Below are 16,015 nucleotides of genomic sequence, written 5' to 3' on the forward strand. Positions count from 1 at the left end.
CTGACAGTTAGAACAATTAACCAGTGGAACAACCTGCCTCCAGAACCAGTGAATGCTCCAACATTGGAAGTTTTTAAGAAGAGACTGGGCAGCCATTTGCCCAAAATGGTGTAGTGTTTCCTGCCTGAGCAGGGGGTTGGACTCGATGACCTCCAAGATCCCTTCCAACTTTATTATTATTATTATTATTATTATTGATCATCGCACAGTCAGCCAGATGTTCAGACTGGATTTGGCATTTTGTCTACCTATCGTGTCCTTACCAGGACCTGGGATAGGCAGATGTGGATGTTTGATGGTATTACAGATATCGTCACAGGATGGAAGCAGTTCCTAATAAGGCCGCCTTTTGCAATTGACTAATAGCGAATTTGTCAATGCCAATGGTGCTCAAGTGGTGCTCCAGTTGTTTTGGGATTGCACCCAAGGAGCCTATGACTATTGGTACTACCCTTGCTTGCTTTTGCCACAGTCTTTCTATTTCTATTTGTAGGTCTTTGTATTTTGTTATCTTCTCCAGTTCTTTCTCGTCTATTCTGCTGTCTCCAGGCACTGCCACGTCCACTATCCAGACTTTTTTGTCTTTCTTATCGACAATTGTTAAGTCTGGGGTGTTATGTTGCAGGTGCTTGTCTGTTTGAATTCTGAAGTCTCAGAGCAGTTTAATTTTATCATTTTCTATGACTTTCTCTATTTTATCATTTGCTTACAGGCAAATGATACTTTTTGCAGATCTTCCAATGCACCATTGTTGCTGCTTTGTCATGCCGCTGCTTTATTATTATTATTATTATTATTATTATTATTATTATTATTATTATTATTATTATTATTATTATATTTTTACATTTCTCTGTCAACATATCTAAAATGTTTTCAAATATGTATCTTTAGTGCCTCATCTATTAGAATGGCAAATGGATTGCTTTCTAACTTTTCAGTAATTTGATCATTTAGGTTCTCTGCTAAATCTGTGATTTGGCAGGAAATAGCATCACTAGACAAAGAGATTATTTAGGTCAAGACTCCCATGATGCAGTTTTAATTATATCAATAAGTGCAATAAGTCTTAATGTATGAAATTTATTGCATCGAGCAATTCTGTATACACTATGATAAAAAATAAGAAGTGATTTTTTAGAAGCTGTCATGTATTTGACTAGACTCAGATTTTGTTTCTTTATTTTACCTTTTTCTCAAATGAAAAAAATCTTAAGACTTTTTAGCCAAGTCTGCATAATTGTCTCCATATAACATTTCATTTGCTTGGCTTCGTATTATCAGCTGAATCCCTTAATTTAGGCTTGCCTTTATATGCAGTACCAGTAGAAGGGTGAGTTTGCTAAAAAATAAAAAATAAATAGTGGGAATATAGAGTATTTCTCTTTTAGTCTTCATTTGAACTATCTCCAGTAGGATGTCTATAGTTCTGGGTAAAGCAGATTAAAATGGGCAGGTGTAGTAAATATATTTAGGTTTAAATTGGCTACTTTGAGGATGTGTATGAACAGTGAATCCTAAAGACATGTCATCTTGTCAGTCCCTGTAAGAGATATGTCACCAAACTGTCTAGATTCTAAACAGCTTCAAACCTTGGCAACACTGCAGCTGCACTGATAGGAAGAAGTCAGCAGTCACAGTTCATTAGCTGAATGACATGTCCTGACAAGATTTCCATTTTACAAAAGGAGGACGCTATAAAATAAGAGAACCCATCACAATCTCCCTATGATTGTAAAAGCTCAGAGACTTCAAAGAGATAAATTGGGCTCTATTATGATGGATATTGGGTTACCAAGAAGTTCTAAGCAATAGGTAAAGAATGTCACTAAAGAAAAAGAAGTTACACACACAAGGCTGCTGGACTTTATAATAGTGACTGGCTTATGGGAGATTAAATCCCCATTGATTCAGGAAGGAAAAAATAAATAAATTAAACCCTGTCAAGCAATATTAGAAAATACATGTCTGGTAAATAAAGCTCAGCAATTTATATCCTCTCCACTACAGTAGTTTTTTTTGTCTGAGATAACATTAATTAGTGTGGTTATACTACATCGTTCAATTCAATAGACACATAGAATCTATAACTTGGAAGAGACTTTATAGGTCCTCTAATCTCCTATTCAGTTCAGGAATCTATAGATGGCTTGCAACCCATGGCCACCTGTTCCCACTGGAAAGCCTCTAACAAGGATAAATCCATGCTCTTATTCTACAGTTATTACTCTTCCCTCATTTGTCATCCTGAATCTCCTAATAAGATGAAGATACTGTGTATCCCCAAATTATGTGCTTTCTTACATTGTCTATGGACAGAATTGCACTTTATCCTTTATCTATGACTTGGGAGTTCTTATGGGTTCATAACCCAGGTAGAGAATCTTTGCCCATCTTTTGCTGGTGTATCTGCACTATTACACATAGGCTTCTGAGTACAATTTTTTTAAAAAAAGCTACTTTTAATCTGTGAAACCCTATATGACTTGGTTCTTAACTTTCTTTAGGACCTTTTCTTTCCAAATGAATATGCTTGTCCTGGGCACTATATTTAGGACAGGATGTCAATGGAGATTCTCAGTCATCCAGGTCATAGTTGTTCCAAAGATATTTTTTCACAAGGCAACTGGACTTTCTTGTTCTTCTTTGAAGATGTTTCACTTCTCATCCAAGAAGCTTCTTCAGCTGTGACTGAACAGTGGGGAATGGAAGGATTTATACATCTTGCAACAGCTGGTCATTTGCATAGTGCAAATGGGCATGAAGTCTTCTTGGAACTGCTGAAAGGACTGTGTTGTAGACTGGAGATGTTGTATCCATCCCCTTCTGTTGAGAGAGGGCTATTCAGTTTTGACATAGATGGCCTTTGATGCTCTTTCAAACCAGTGGTCCTCTCTGTCCAGAATGTAGACTTTGCTATCTTCGAAAGAGTGGACTTTGTCTTTTAAATGCAGATGGACTGCTGAATCTTGTCCTGATGGGTTTGTTCAGGACAGGATGTTTTAAGGGCCCTCCAAGATTTATAGAGGACATCGGAAAACAGACTTTCTCAGTGACTTCCAATTCCTATAGAATAGTCTCTCTCAGGAAGTCCAGACTCTCTATAAAGTTGTCCAGGAGGACTGTGAAAATTATAGATCATACCAGACAAATCTTATTGGATTCTTTGACCAAGTGACAAAATTAGTGGATCAGAGGAATGCTGTGGACATAATTTACTTGGACTTCAGTAAGGCATTTGATAAATTAGATCACAACCTACTACTTGACAAGATAGAAAAATGTGGGGTAGACAGCACCATCACCAGATGGATCCATAGCTGGCTGACCGACCATACTCAGCGTGTGGTCCTCAATGGAACCGCATCTACATGGAGGGAAGTGTGTAGTGGGATGCCCCAGGGTTCTGTTCTGGGCCCAGTGCTCTTCAACATCTTCATCAATGATTTGGATGAGGGGATAGATGGGGAACTCATCAAATTTGCAGACAACACCAAGCTGGCAGGAATAGCCAACACTCCAGAAGACAGGCTTAAGATACAAAAGGATCTGGACAGACTTGAACACTGGGCGCTATCTAACAAAATGAAATTAAATGGTGAAAAAAGCAAGGTTCTACATCTAGGCAAGAAAAACCAAATGCACAGATATAGTATAGGGGGTACCTTGCTCAATAGTAGTAACTGTGAGAGGGACCTCGGAGTCCTAGTGGAAAATCACCTAAATATGAGCCAGCAGTGTGCTGCAGCTGCCAAAAAGGCCAACACAGTGCTAGGCTGCATTAACAGAGGGATAGAATCAAGATCACGTGAAGTATTAATACCACTTTACAATGCCTTAGTAAGGCCACACTTGGAATACTGCATCCAGTTTTGGTCACCACGATGTAAAAAAGATGCTGAGACTCTAGAAAGAGTACAGAGAAGAGCAACAAAGATGATTAGGGGACTGGAGGCTAAAGCATATAAGGAACGGCTGCTGGAATTGGGTATGTCTAGTTTAATGAAGAGAAGGACAGGGGGGACATGATAGCAGTGTTCCAATATCTCGGGCTGCCACAAAGAAGAGGGAGTCAAGCTATTTTCCAAAGCACCTGAAGGCAGGACAAGAAGCAACAGGTGGAAACTAATCAAGGAGAGAAGCAACCTAGAACTAAGGAGAAACTTCCTGACAGTTAGAACAATTAACCAGTGGAACAACCTGCCTCCAGAAGCGGTGAATGCTCCAACACTGGATGTTTTTAAGAAGAAACTGGACAGCCATTTGTCTGAAATGGTATAGGGTTTCCTGCCTAGCAGGGGGTTGGACTAGATGACCTCCAAGGTCCCTTCCAACCTAATATTATTATTATTATTATTATTATCGGATCATCGCACAGTCAGCCAGATGTTCAGACTGGATTTGGCATTTTGTCTACCTATCGAGTCCTTACCCAGGACCTGGGATAGGCAGATGTGGATGTTTGATGGTATTACAGATATCGTCGCAGGATGGAAGCAGTTCCTAATAAGGCCGCCTTTTTCAATTGACTAATAGCGAATTTGTCAATGCCAATGGTGTTCAAGTGGTGCTCCAGTTGTTTTGGGATTGCACCCAAGGAGCCTATTACTATTGGTACTACCCTTGCTTGCTTTTGCCACAGTCTTTCTATTTCTATTTGTAGGTCTTTGTATTTTGTTATCTTCTCCAGTTCTTTCTCGTCTATTCTGCTGTCTCCAGGCACTGCCACGTCCACTATCCAGACTTTTTTGTCTTTTTTATCGACAATTGTTAAGTCTGGGGTGTTATGTTGCAGGTGCTTGTCTGTTTGAATTCTGAAGTCCCAGAGCAGTTTAATTTTATCATTTTCTATGACTTTCTCTATTTTATGATCCCACCAGTTTTTGCTTACAGGCAAATGATATTTTTTGCAGATCTTCCAATGCACCATTGTTGCTACTTTGTCATGCCGCTGCTTGTAGTCAGTCTGTGCAATCTTCTTGCAACAGCTTACCAGGTGGTCCACTGTTTCTTCAGCTTCTTTGCATAGGCGGCACTTACTGTCTGTTGCTGTCTTCTCAATTTTGACTTTATATGCATTTGTCCTTAAGGCTTGGTCTTGTGCAGCCAGAATTAGTCCCTCGGTCTCTTTCTTCAATTTTCCTGCTCTTAGCCCTTGCCAGGTCTTGTTATTATCTGCTTTCCCAGCTATTTTTTTTAATGTATTGGCCATGTAGTGCTTTGTCTTCCCATGCCTCTATTCTGTTCTTCATTTGGTCTTTCTTGTAGGCCAGTTTGGTCTCTCCAGTAGTCAGTAAGCCTTCCTGATATACTAATTTCAGTGCATCTTCATCATTGTTCTTCAGATATTCTTCCAAAGCCATTTTTTCTTCTTCAACCATCTGATGTACTTGTAGCATTCCACGCCCACCTATTTGCCTTGGTAGATAAAGTCTGTCAATGTCACTGCGTGGATGAAGGGCATGATTCATTGTCATTATTTTTCTTGTCTTCCTATCCATTGCTTTTAGTTCTGCTTGAGTCCAGTCCACTATTCCAGCTGTGTACCTAATGACTGGAATTGCCCAGGTGTTGATTGCCTTTATGGTATTTCCTCCATTGAGTTTGGACTTTAAGATCTTCTTCACTCTCTTGATGTATTCACCTCTAATCTTTTTCTTGACTTCAGTGTGCTTGATGTTGTCAGCTTGAAGGATATCCAAGTATTTGTAGTACTCTTCCTCATCCAGACTCTTAATGTTATTTTCGCGGGGCATCTTGATTCCTTCAGTTTTCACTATTTTTCCTTGTTTGATAGTAAGTGTGGCACATTTGTCCAAGCCAAACTCCATTACAATATCTTGGCTATATATACGGACAGTGTAGAGCAGCGATTCTATTTCAGATGATGTTTTTCCATACAGCTTCCGGTCATCCATGTAAAGGAGGTGGGATAGTCTGGCAGATGTTTTTGATGTTTGATAGCCATGTCCTGAGTTATTCAGTATTATTATTATTATTATTATTATTATTATTATTATTATTATTACTACTACTACTACTACTACTACTACTACTACTACTACTACTACTACTATTATTTTCTGATGTTTCTACTGACTCCTGTTATTTCTAGGCACTTGATTATCCAGTCATATGACAGAGAGTCAAATGCCTTTTTGTAGTCAATCCATGTCACATTCAGGTTGGTCTTCCTTGCAGTTTTCCAAGATCATTTTGTCTATTAAGAGTTGATCTTTTGTTCCTCTGCTATTGGGGCAGTTTCCTTTCTGCTCAGGTGGAAAGAGATTGTTTTCAACTAGTTGTACTGCATCAGCTACCACACCAGTTAGTAATTTGAAAGTTGTTGGTAAGCAGGTAATTGGCCTGTAGTTGCCTGGTGTTGCCCCTTTTCGCTGGATTTTTCATTATTAGATAGGTTTTCCCAGTTGTTAGCCACTTTTCAATTTCTCCTCCTTGTAGTATATTGTTGAACTGCTTGGCAATGAGTGGGTGTATAACAGTTAGATGTTTCAACCAAAACCTATGCAGTTCATCTTCACCTGGTGCTGACCAATTTTTTTATTTTCCTTGCTCTTTTTTCTACCATTTTTGTTGTTATTACTAGTTCTTTCATTTCAACTTCTGTTTTATTTGCATCCACCTCTTTTACCAAGTCGCATCCTTGTTGTATTTCTTTGGGTTATCCCATATCTGCTTCCAGAACTGCAGTGTTTCTTCCTTGGCAGGTACTGACTGATTCATTGCAGTTTCTATTATTATTATTATTATTATTATTATTATTATTATTATTATTATTATTATTGCAGATTATATGATTAGCTGGTGTACATTTATGGGGCAAACACTGAGATTGTTTCTTATTTGTTTTATTTCTAAATTTATTTGATTTCAATGGGCTTTATGGAATTATTTTTAAGTTACAGTATTATTATGCATTACTATTTTTGAATATAGTGTATGTTTTATTTTGTGAACTGCTTAGAGCTGTTTGGAATAATATAGTATATAACTGGAATAATAAATATTCATTCAGCACTGAATGAAAATGAAAAAAACACCATTGGAGGAAGAGATAATCAAGAAAATACTGGATTGTGCTAAAATGGATAGACTTACATTGAGAATTAAAGAAAAAGAAGATACAGATTATTTTCAAACATGGAACTTATTTTATCAATGGCTGGAAAAATGGGATAGAGAATAAGAACCTAACTTGTAGTATTAAGCAAAACAAATCAACCCAGACAACTAGTTGTTCATTAAGCACTAATGAATTATAATAACAGAAAATTAATAAAATACTATAAAAATAAATAAGTACACAGGTTAAGCTCCTTTAAGAGTTCCTCATAAAACCAGGTCTCCACTAAACCCACTCCAGCTTTTCCAAATCTATTTTATATAAGGGGGAAAAATTCAGCTCCATTGTTCAGGTTCTTACTAGAACTGTATTTCATCTTTCACCCCTACTTCTCTAGTTAGCAAACCAAAATCCATTCTTTTATAAGTGGATGATGCTGTTATTGTGTCTGTATCCCAAGTGGAACTGTGACTAAGCCCCTCATGCACTAATATATGACTGTCAATCCAAAATGATGGAAATGATGGATTTAACATATGATGAATGTTATATTTCAGCAACTTTTTTTCCTTGATTGATATAACTGGCAAGATTACCCCTATGCTACTTAATGATGTGTTATTCATTTGATTCATAATAATAATGACTTGTAAAATCAATGTGAATTGGCTCATTTTAATGATAGTATGTCTATATGATAGTATGTCTATATGGTAGCTCTTTAAATTTGACCCCTTTTATCCACCATTGGATTCAGAGTGACACCCTGAAAAGGGAAATCTTTTTGATAAGTATAAACTGATTCTTGGAAGCAGACCCCCCCTAATTGCACTAAATTCCATCTCAGGAGAGGAGGGAGGGAATTTGCATGTATAGAATGGTCTCCATTCTTCAAACAATTGATCAGTCATTCATAGACAAGAATGGAAGCTGATTGATTGCCGATGTGAGAAGTATACCCAGAAGACATGACTCTACTTTTCATTCCAAATGAATGGAAAATTGCACATGGATGAAAAATGTACAGGGCACTTGTTTTACCACAATATGTTATGGAATATGAATATAGTTATTAATAAAACAAATTGTTATCATATGAAACTTATGTATTATATCCTTTAGTCTTCTGAACTATTTCAGCAATTTTAGTCAAGAACATGGAGTACTGTTGCATTAAAATGGATTAAATTTCAAGATGGTAGTTGGAATGATCCTGCGTACTGCATCTGATGTCATATGGTGAAATTACATAGAATAGGAATTAAACTAGAACATAGTAATTTATGGAAAATGTTCTTCTCAGATAAGTTTACTGTTTTGTGTGACAGTCAATTTTTACGATACCTTCATTTATGCTTTTTAGTTTTATTTCTTCTATATAATTGAGTCATGACTAGAAGCCAGCAACCTAGCAGGAATAACCTAATTAAATGATATATTACCTGAAGATTTATGACACTGCTCCTTTTCAAGTATGTTTTGCAGAAGAAGCTCAGTAATAGCATAAAATGTAAGGTGTTGTCCCAGTAGGCTACAGATGGACAATATTTCTAACATCAGGACTTTATAAATATAAACATCGAGTATTTCCTCTGGTTTTCTGGTAGTACCTGTTTTCCCATATTGAACAAATACAATTCTTATTATTATCAACTAAATAAAAACCAATACATATCTTAATTGCATTTGCACTTAATATCCTTGTATTCAATCAATGTCCTGTTATTGCTTTTTTTAAGGTTTTGGTTTCCCATCAATATTAAAAATAACACTATTATTTATAATTTCCAAGTACATTATGTTTAGGTGACCAAAAGCTTCCCTTATTCCAACTTTCTCCCTTTTCCCTTTTCATACCAAAATCTAATATTCTAGTTACACATCTTATCTATCTAATTATAATAATACTTTAATTTCTAAAAAAAGTCTATTTTCCATCATATTCAACCATCTAATAAATAATATAGTATCCCATCTAATAGGTCAAAGACACTATTTTCTTCAGCCTTACTCTAGCTTTCTTCCTTTGCCAGCTAACCTTCCATGTCAGTGCCTTTGAGTCATCAAATAGTTCTCCCTTTATTTTTATATGTATTGTTTGGAATCAGAAAGACCATTTGGTTGGAACTTTTTTGGAAGAACAAGCCCATTGGTAGTAATTAAACCACCTCCCTGTTACTCCAATTTCCCATAGTGTCCTAACAGTTTTATCTTCCATTCAATCTGTTCTTCTTCCTTTTCCTCAAATATATTCTGCTTTCTTAATTTGTAAAAAGCCTTTTCCATTTTCAATGTTGTCATTCCATTTTCTGATTCTTCAGTTGTCTGGGTCTGTTGGTCGGTTAAGTCCTCCATCTTAGAGTTTGGTTGTTCCATTTTTCCTTTTATTTTCTACATTGTTAATTCTTTATTTGTAATCATGATCTGGGTTGTACATTTGGATTAGAAAATTGTTCCTTTGTGTTGTTTCTTATTTTATCATAAGCTGACAGAATAGTCTCATGTATTGATTTCAACATAGAGAGAATTTTTTTTCCTGATCTTCATCCATATTTTCTTCGTGGTGTGTTAAAGTGAAGACTTTAGCATCAAGTCCTAGAGATAGTTTTTTGCCTGTTATAGCTGAGTATGGAACATCTATTTCACTTTTTATAAGTGGTCTTTATAATAGAGATTGTTCATCAAATGAAAATTTATAATCCAAAGTGTTCCATCATCTCGTGTAATAATGTGTGCTTCTCATGCAGGAAAATAGTTCCACAAATACAGCTTTGCAAATCAGTAAATGTTCAATTCATAGTTCAAACAGGCCAGTTTCCAAAACAATTCATCATCTCTGCCACATCTATAAACAGCCCAGAAATCCCTTCTTTGAAGATGTATTATTCAAGGGTAGTAGCTGTCAAGGCCAACCAAAGTCTTATCTAAAGTCTGGGCTTCAAGCCAGGTTTCTTTTAGGCAAAAACAAATTGTAGTACTACAGATCACCACTAGATGTCATTAATGCTGTTTTACAGCTTTTTAAGTCCAAAACTTACCTAGTAGGTTTTTCAACTCTTTTTTTTTAAAAAAAATAAAATCTCCAAAAAAAGAGAGAACACTTTTAATCCCCAAGTTTTAAAGCCGTATGTATCCAATTAGTTTAAAATTAGTCTTATAGTTTTCTCTGTTTCCTCTGGGTAATTAATTCGCCGCTTTTCTTAGAGGGTAGGTAGAAGTTCCCTTCCCTCTCTCCTTATGGGGAGAGGAGTGCTTTGGGCAGCTTTTCCAGGAAGAGGTCTTAAAGTTTTAAAGAGAGGATCAGGTCTCACCCAGTATCATCCATGTTGCTAGTAAGTTGCTTGGTAATGCTTCTTTGCTTCAGCTGTCAGCAGCTTAGTGACTGGCCATACGGATGTAGCCAGTCTTTCCCCCACCGGTTTGGAGGGTTTCCCTAGACCAAATGGAAGAGCTGCCACCCTTCCTTGATCAGATGGGGGTCTCCTCCTTGCTTGTCACCTCTATGGGGTGACTTTCGGCCCTTTCCAGGGTCCCCCAGTGGGGTGCATTCAATTATGAAAGATGGAGCCCCATCTTCCCACACCCGTCTCACCGCAACGTCAGGACTTTTTATCATTTTTTTATATTTCTGAGGAATGTAGGCATTCAGCCTAGATGTCCTGATCCACTTTGTTTTGCACAGCTTTGTCAAGTCTGGCCTCCCAGGTCCTCTGACATGCAAAGCAAAGTGCTCTAATTTGAGACTTCTAGTTGAGAGGGCAAAGGCAAACAGCCAGTTTCCCAGCTTCTTCACATCATAGAAATGTGTTCTGTACCTACAGAACCAAAAAAGTTCTGTAAAGCCTTTTGTTTTTATTGGTCACATAAACTAACAATAAGCAGGTAATTTAACAAAATCAATCCAGATTTGGATAAGCCACATTAGTACCCTAGAAAGATCCAAGTGAATTCTCTTGGTACTAATTCATCTAATACTGTTATTTATTTATTGCATTTTAGTTTAAATCTTTATGTGAGTTCAAGGAATATGGAACCAGGGATTCACCTCATCTAATCCTTACAAAACCGATCCTGGAAGATAAATTTGGGTGAGAGAAAGAAACCCTTTTTGTCACCCAGTGAGTTCTATAATCAAATGGGAATTTGAAATTCATAGCACCACAATCATTATAATCCATAGAGACATGTTAACTGTTAAAGGTTGCTCCACAGTTATTTCCTTAGAGAAGTTTTGTTCTTAAAAAGCTTCTGTCTGATTTTGTCACTCAGGGTTCAATAACTTTTCAGAAGTCAAAGATTCCATTTCTTTTAAGGCAGCCAGCAGCCACATAAAAAAAGTATAATAATGTTGTCAAAAGAACATGAAAACAGGAATTTTCAAAGTTTGGTGGGATATAAAAAAATTATAAAGACATCTTTATCAATATATGGACATTTCTGAAACTGAAATCACCTCTTTTTCTTTTTCTTCATTTTTGGCAAAACAACTGGGAAACTTGATTTCTCTATTTCCCATTAAATTTCAATGGTGTAATTAAAGGGAAATTAGTGCAAAAAAGAGGTCTGGAGACTGCATGCAGAATACTCACCATAGACTGCTCATTCTGTGGTGGTGCAGTGGTTAGAAAGCAGTATTGCAGGCTAATTCTGCTGACTGCCAGCAGTTCGATTCTCACCAGCTCAAGGTTGATTCAGCCTTCCATCCTTCCAAGGTTGGTAAAATGAGGACCCAGATTGTTGGGGGCAATATGCTGACTCTGTAGAGAATGCTGTAAAGCACTACACAGTGGTATATAAGTCTAAGTGCTATTGCTATTGTTATTCCTGATGTGATGGCTCATTTCTACAAAGCTAAAATGAGAGGGACATGATTGCAGAGGTATTCCCCAGGCTGGGAATACAAATACTATTGTATTAGACAATTTGTATTTGTATTCATTCTTAACTGAAACTTTATTGGGGAATACTGGGACTTGGGTACAAGACTGATGATAACTTGACTCGGCATTTCACTATAATATTTCCTATTACATTATAAATAGTATTTTAATTTTGCTTTTTATTTTATTTCTATTTTTGTTGTTACTTTGCATGATCACCATCTGTCAGTGAGATAGAGAGCCTTTGATACTTTACTACCCTTTTCTCCAAATCAAACTGAATAAAATATGCGGTGCAGAAATCATAATATGCAGCATAGAGTTAGAAAGTATGCAAAAATGCATCTACATGAAAACAGTATGTATTCATTTGAATCACTTTATATAACTGACCTTGAAATAAGTCTTTCTGTGTGGTTGTGCCACTGGATCTGATCCACCAGCCTCTCGTGTGCCTCTCCATTACTGGTAACAAGTTGGAGGGTGGACCATAAAAATAGTAAACTTCTAAATATACCGTATATGCCGGCGTATTAGGCGACCCGGCGTATAAGACGATCCCCATCTTTATCGCCGAGCCGCATTCCTAGAACGTCGTCTTATACGCCAGAAACTCCCAGTATTTTCAGAGTATAAGACGACTTGGCGTATAAGATGACCCCCGTCTTTGGCGCCGAGTTTAGCGCTTCCAGAAGTCGTCTTATACGCCGGCATATACGGTAACTAGAAGGGAAAAAAATCTTTGTGGCCTGGAAGAAAGGGCTAATTTAATTTTATTGATTTAAGTGAAAGTGACTTTAAACCAAGGGAGACTAATATGAATAGTAAGCTTAATTGCAGATGCCTCAGTAAATTATGTAGATAATAACAGCTCCCCTGTGGATAATACAGGACTTGTAGAGAGAACAGAAAATTATGTTCTCTCTTGCTATAATGAAAATGAGCCAATATAGCATCTTATCCCTCCTTCTACAGATTGAGTTGAAAATGTTCTGTGCCCTTTGTTTTTTTCTAATCCCACCCTAATAAGCACATATGAATGAGCCTCTTTGCACATTAATACATTCTGACAAAATGAAAATGCTCCAGGTCAATTTAACAACAATATTCAAAAAATGATGGAGAGAGAAAAAAATACTGCTGGGGAAAAAAGCCCATTATTAGTAGTACTAGTGTTTGATGGTAAAATACTGAATTATCATTTAAAGGATCCTTTCACATCATATCAGCATCTGATATATATTTTGAAGGAAGTCAAGATTATTTTTTTTTAAAAAAAATCTCTGTGGAGAGTTCTTTAATGAAATGTTGCAGCATGAAATATTGATTATTAGCACAAAACCTATCATTGCATTCTAGACTTCTTATTCCTGCAAAGTCAGCTACCATACTGGAGATACTGAATATGTTCAGTTCTCTGAGGTATTTTTGGAAACGTATTCCCTTTTCTTTCTCTTTTGCTATTGTACAGGTAGATTGCTGCCCAGGAGTGCTCCTTTCTACAGACGTCAAAGAAAAAAAATAAATTGCACACACGGGGCTTACATGTAAGCAAATTGTTTAGCTTATGCAGCACCAGAGTAAAGTTTGCTATGTATCTGAAAGAAAGAAAAAGGCTTCGAGGTTGGAATCTTAATTTGGGGTGGGGTGGCTTTTTAGTTTAGAAAGAGGTAAATGACACAAAGATGCTTATTATGGCCTCTCCCAGAAGTCTGTATTGTCACAGCATGAGGATATGTTACTAAGCATTTGCCAAAGACATGTCTTTGCAATGAATCCCCTTCTCATTGCTTGTCCACTTCTGAAGTGGCTGAAGTTGATTGAAGCTGGACCAAGGCATTCTGGCAGGAAGCTCATATTTTCCATTGAGTGACAGAAAGCAATATCCCATCTGGACATTCTTGATCACCTTTGGAGATCAAGAAATTTCTGGACACCAATTGACCTGCTTCTGGACTCCCTTCTTCTATCTGGCCAGTAGGTTTTATATCTCCAGGTGGCTGCTGGAGAAATTGCAAACTTCACTGGCATAGATAGTTGAGCATTTTTGCTGTTCAAACATGGAAATTCCTATGGAGAGAGGAGAAGTACTGCACTGTGGACAACCTTCCATCTGCATTGTGTCTCAATGCTTACTTTTATCATAACACCTTTTTTCTTGTAAGAGCTGGAAAATCCCATACCATTTTTTTTACATCTTTGTAAATCTTATCAATATTCTTATTGGTAGAAAGTTTTAAAAATATTATGGCATGCTGTCCCAAAAGAAAGGTGGCTATTCTAGCAACCGGACCTCTTAATTCAGGGTTGGTCAATTTGTTGTATGTGTGTTTGGGGGATTCTGCACATAGAGAGGTGCTTTTTCCTTGTCCAGCCTTCAAGAGGAGAATTAATTGTGCCAGAAAATTAGGTCACATTGTTTTCTGCAAGAGTGCAAAATTACTGCCCTCAGTGCTAAGATGTGGTAAAATGCAGATTGGGAGGCAACATTCTTTTTCTTACAAGCATGCTTTTTTCTACTCTAGTAACAGGTGGAAAAGAAATCACTGTGGCTATAATGGTGAGCCTTAAGAGAAATCTCATGGATCTGGTAAGAAAAAACAAACAAACAAACAAACAAAAAAACCCACCCAACTCTGTTTCTTGCTCATAAAATAAAAGGACTTAGGTAATGTCATGAACGTTCCTGGACTTTAAAAACTTTTTTTGGAAAGTAGAATCAAGACTTTTGATTCTTCTGTTTTATATCTGTACTACAGCTGAAGCTCTGCTAGCAGTTGGGAATGCAGAGAAGGAGGTGATAAGAGGCTTAAATGGCACTTGTTATAGATTTTGAAATATTGTACTATGTTAAAGGAATAGTTGTTGTAGTAGAGATATACAAATATGGGTTGTCCAAAATCATTACTAGTAACAAAATCTGATACTACAACAGAATAATGTGATTTGTAATTGGATAGAATACTATAACTGAGTAGCACATACAGTTAAGGCATCAGGTGGAAGACACAAAGGATTAAAAGAGGAATTTGAGGTCCCAAGGCTTCATGCAGATCCTAAAAGTCAAGGGTATTGTTGCAGCACCAGAGTCTTTCCAAGAATTGGCACTGAATCGAAATTTTCAATCCATCCAAAAGAAGAAAATTAACTGTATGGAGATGAAGCACAGAAGTAACTATAGTTAGTTTATGTAATGAACGTATTTTGTTAAACCCTAAGTAATTTTATGTCTTGGCCCTTTATGACATTTTGGAATGCAACTGTCTGGCATGCTATTCAAAAGCCATAATCACCTTTGAAGTGGTTGCCTCTTCCTCTTCTTCCCTTCAGTTCTGTTTTATGGCTGTATTTAGTTCTGTTTTTTTTTTTTCATGAAAAGATAAAGTACAAGTCCTTCGGTGTTTTTTTTAAAGGATAAATTTAATAAGTCACTAGTGAATCTTCTTTCAGCTTTAGATTTGTTTCAAGGTCAGCTTCACATCAGCGCTCCCAAGTCTTACAGCCTGGTTGAATCTCCCTTCTTCTCAATTTCATCTCCAAAAGGGATCTGATAAAAAAGAAATATAGAACAGTTTATACTAACTCACAGCTACTGAAAATGCCCTCTAGACATCAGCACTGCTCTATTGTTAATGATAAGCCCCTATAAAGAACAATATCTATTTTTAGATATTGTTTTTTTCCTAAAAATGCTGAGCAGTTTCTTTTGCAGTCTAAATTAAAACTATATACCTGGTTGCGAACCATACAATTCAGACAGTTATTTAACAGATTGTAAGAGAAAAGTTAGGTTCATTCATGTAATTGACTGACTGCTTACTGATTAAAATAACCTCACTACACAAAGAGTGTATGTAGCAGTACACACATTAATAAACATTTATTTATTTATTAAATTCTACACTGCTTATCTCTCCTAAGTCACCTTGGGCAGTTTACAAACATCATAAAATAATATAAAAATGTGACTGAAATACAGTTAAAACAGAGTTAAAAACAAGATTAAAATGTACAAGTTAAAAGTCAAAAAGTTAAAAAAAAGACATTAACA

The sequence above is a fragment of the Crotalus tigris genome, unplaced genomic scaffold (assembly GCF_016545835.1).
Source record: "Crotalus tigris isolate CLP2741 ecotype Arizona unplaced genomic scaffold, ASM1654583v1 scf7180000020506.575545, whole genome shotgun sequence".
NCBI lineage: Eukaryota > Metazoa > Chordata > Lepidosauria > Squamata > Viperidae > Crotalus > Crotalus tigris.